Consider the following 4,896-nt stretch of genomic DNA (forward strand, 5'->3'; position numbering starts at 1 on the left):
TATATACTAGTATCCAAATAACTCAGGGGAATAACTGTGAGCACAATGAAAACTAAACAGAGCCAGAAATGTCTTGTAAATATTACAGTAGTTGCTTCGGCCCAAATATTGTCAACTAGTACAGATTACACTGTGCCATAATTACAGTAGAAGACATAAAATTATTATAAATTAACAGTTTGTAGTACAAAGTCATACATTATATATTATTACTAGGTAGCTGCAGAAGCATATGAAATGAATGGTGAAATAGTGTAAAAGTGATTAAACTGATCTAAAACCACACAAATTACAAGCATATTTTTCCCAAGGTTTAAACTCAACACATTTGTTATTAAGCAAGATTGTTGGAACTAGGGAGAAATGTGTTGAGGCATAATATTCAACTTCTGTATCAGGATAATACCTTTTTAAAAAATAAAGCTATGTATATAAATTTGAATCCCAGCAAAATATTTTTGAGTCAAAAGCTTAAAAAGCAGTAGGAATTAAGGATAATTTCATAATGACAAGACTCCGATATGCTGTAAAGAGGTTCTAAACTTTGTCTCTCACGTGTCACCTGGCACTGGAAAAGGTTACAAAGATCCATATACTTCTGATGTGACAGAAATTGGCATCCTTCAACTGTGTGACTAGTCTTGAACTTTCTTTTTATGCTAACAGAAAATACAGTGCAATGTTGAGCAAAACAAGCAGAGACTACTAGCCCCTTAATAAAACATGATAAATGTTTAGCTGAAGCTCAGAGTAGGTAGTACAGACTCTTGACATCGAACAGGATTGCTTCATCCTTGCCTAGGTACCTGTCTCTGAATCTCAATACCATTTTAATCACACGATTCCATGACAGGTATAGCCTCAACAAACTATTGTAAAAGTAATTACTAATTCTTCCAGTGGCAACCCCTGCTGTTCCCAATTATGAGGACTTGAAATCTAATTTGTATATTATTTTGCAAATGCATAACTAGATTTTCTGTCAATGCAAAGAATCGTATCATATTTGTATCTGTGAGAGTGTGCATATTTATTTTTCAGTTGTCTAAAACTTATTAATACATTTAGCATATATTTTTCATTGACTTTACAGAGATTTTTTTTTTTTAATAGTGCCATTAAATTCCTTATGAACAGTAGTTTCCACTCTGTGTTTTATCTATTTAGACATGCAAATACCCTAGCACAAACACTCATAAAATGACCAGAAGCAGCAGTCCTGTTTTCTAGTTAAATATTAGGGAAGACTTATTTACTGTAGGTTAACATAAATATGTAACATACATATGTGACGCATATTTGCATATACCTGTGACTCTCAGAGATTAAACTGACCTCAGCTTTAGCAAGCATTTTCAACTCGGTTTTCCTTGATTTGTTGTCACTTCTGCAAATCAGGCAGGACCAAAACGATGCTTGAGAGATGCACAGAGAAACTCTGTGTTCCAGGTATTAAACTTTCATCCAGCAGAGATACATTTAGGAATGAATAGGGCTGTATTTCTCCTTTGTCTGAGCTGACAGTGTCTTGTAAGAAAGGTTTTACATCAAGAAAGATAGTGATGGTCTTTAGACTACCCCTGAGCAATGCTTGATAACATATTTTGGATCAAGCCAAGAAACAAAAAATGCACTTATTTTACAGTTTAAGAAGATTTTAGTCTATCCTCTACTTACAAATACTCACTATTTCTGAAGTCAATCTCATCTCTACAGAGATGCAGTTTGCTTTGACTGAATTCAGTTACACTGAACATAATTCAGTCTCTGATTAGTCGGAGATATTATTAATATAACTGATTTATTACATATAAATACATCTATTATATATCAGCCAGTAACTTCATCTAACAGAAGTTATGTTGCAAAGAAAATGTGCTATCACCAAGGAGCTCTCTTGCGCAGTCAGAGCCAGTTGTTAAATTTAAGAAACAAATATGTCTGTGACTTGCCATTTCCTTTCTGCTTCAGTCTGGTTTATTAAGGATTAAAACTGGTCTCGTATGCCATAGCCCTGCACAGAGCTCACAATATACCACACCTGTAGGGGCGTTTATATGGAAAAACAAACAGCAGGCGGTATTTTATGCATGCTATGAACCATAGAAATCTAATCAGTGACTGAAAAAAACCACCATCAGCATGAAGAGTTAAATGCAAATTATTCAGAAAAGTTTGGAGTGCTGCAATCACCTGTTGCAGTTTGTCACCCATGCCCAAGAAGGCTTCACTTCAACTTGGCCAAAGATCAAGTCTATTCTTGCAGAGAGCGGAGTCTGTTCTTGCAGAGAACAGATAAATGAACAATAACAACAGACGATGTGTATCAAGTCATGCAATCAGCAAAAATAGTGCTGGCAGGCCAGCTATATCCTGGGTTCTGTCATAGGACACAATTGCAGTTCACAAAATATTTTGCCATAATCCTATTCCACTGATCAACAACAGTAGTCAGTTAAGCTAAAGAAACATGATGGATAGAATACTGATTTCACACCTGTAAGAAAGGAGAATTGCCAGCTTGTTTTCTTAGAACATTTTACATTCCATTCTTTTGCTTGTTTTTGTTTGCTTTTTTTCTGGTGAAGAACTACTGGCACAAAACAGTTTAGAGAACTGAAGTTCAGATTATACAGCTGCTACTACACAAAAATGTTTATGCAAATAAGTCTCTGAAGATCTGTGTCCACCTACAATCATAATTTACAGAACATAAGTACAGGAAAAACAATAAAAACTCTTCCCATTCCAGCTCAAACTCCATTTTTTAAGCTGCTTGCTTTCTCTAGATCATCTTTTCTGGTCAAATAGTGACTTAAAAATCACATGCTTAAAAAAATAAAATCTAGAACTCTGAAGTTTTACACCTCTATTTTACCAAATAGTTCTACAAAAGATCTTAGGCAGAAAACATATGAAGGTACTCAACTACCCGTGTCTTAATTCTTCCAAAAAGTACTCCAACAGCTACTTCTGATTGAGAATATATGTAAGCTGGCCTCCATTCTTATCGTTTAAAAAACACCCAATGTTCAAGGCTGCAGTTGCTCCCTTCCAGCTCTTGCCCAAGTCTAATATTTGGGAGATCAGACAGAGGATTTTTCTTGGGATTAAGGTTCCTACAAGCAGACTTCAAGGAGCAAATCCAATGTCCAGATTGTGATTTACTCTGCCTACAGAGCTTATTACTCTTGGAACTGGCATCATAACCACTAGTCAGTTAATTTCCCTGATCTGAGAAGGATAATTTACACCTCTGAAATGTCAAGAAGAGGAGGGGAAAAACACCAAAACAAATGATGGTTTCTGTGCGATAGTTCTAACACTGGCAGGTGAAGTACAGCTAGCAATCTTATGCACTGACTGTCAAAAACAAAATTGTGAGAAATTGAAATTGAAGGGATACTAAGAAGTTCTCTGGTCTGCAAAATACTTAGCTATCTTTTTATGATATTTTCTTGGAGTTTGATTTATTTTCTAATAACAGCGTAATGCGCATTGACACCTTTTCATTTTCACATCATCAAAAGTTCTCTAAAGGCTTACACTGAAATCTCACTGCTATAATCACAGTGGTATCAAATTAGCATCCTAATGAATTCTCCATGGATTTGTGCCCTTATGTATTTTTCCCATTCTAATATCATAATAGCATCATAACTGGGTCCCTACAGATTCCTACCAAAATCATTATGAAACAGTTAACATCATAGATACGCTACATTAAACTGAACAGAAACTAAGAAGCATTGTAAAAGAAGAGATTCTGAAAAGTAATTACTAGATACAGTTATGATATCTTTTTGTTTTGGTTCCTTTTCCATAGTATTCCTGAAGAAGTCAGTCTCTGTGAAGAAGGGTACCTGGCAGCCCACCCTTTTCTGAAAAAAAATTACAAAGAGTATTCACCGAGAAAATTCTTGAGGCCACACAGCACAAAAACATATTAGCTGTTAACTACACCAGTGTTTAACGCTCAAGGAAATGAATAACTAGTGCGTGACCTTATGAACATACACAGTAGTATACGTTTACACATGAGAAACCACCCTGTTCAGGATGAAACTGCTTGACATAAAGGACCAGAATCAGCACAGAGTTGTAACCACGTGGTTATAATAGCCATGTTTATTGTATCATGGCAATTTAGACAAATGACAAATAGAAATGATAAAACATTAATTTTTCCTTTTATAAAACTCTTGTCTAATAAGAGGCATCAAAATATTTGGCACGTGCATCGGAGGCACTGAACACCAGTACCTAATCACTTTCTGGAGGAGCAGCTGCGAGCTAAAGTCTAAAAAGTATCTCATTAGAGTACGTAACTCAGCAGTGGTGTTATTTCAAATCTAAACAAACATAGCTGTTTTCCCAAATTATACACAATATTTGGGGTTGGAGGAGGAATCTGTGGTTCAACTAGTATTTATTAAATGGAGAAAAGATATTTTTAGAAAAACAACTGTCCGTCTCTTTCACGGTTCATGATGACTAAATTACTGCTGTGTTGAGTAACATGCATGTAAAACTCTGCAACGGCAAGACTGATAAGTCTGTAAAACTCTGTTTTACTGTAAAACTTTTTTTAGTGCTGGTTACTACATACATACCAGGGTGAACTGCATTCTAAATTATTTTTCTGTTAATGTAAAAGGACACTCAACAACGCAGCCAAGTAAGGTCTGCCCAAAATAACACACTAACAGAACGTTGGGTGCAGAAATGGTATCGCAGAGCTCATGACTTCCAGTAAGGAGGAGTGCACAACAGATTTTACTGCCAAATGCAAATTTTCAGAGATAAGATTCATTCTGTCTCTGGGGAAAAAAATGCTTTTTGCAGTCCTCAGTCGTGATTCCCATTTGAAATAACTGTATGCGGTTTTGCCTCCCA

Source organism: Apaloderma vittatum, unplaced genomic scaffold, assembly GCF_000703405.1.
Source record: "Apaloderma vittatum isolate BGI_N311 unplaced genomic scaffold, ASM70340v1 scaffold1083, whole genome shotgun sequence".
In the NCBI taxonomy this organism is placed as follows: Eukaryota; Metazoa; Chordata; class Aves; order Trogoniformes; family Trogonidae; genus Apaloderma; species Apaloderma vittatum.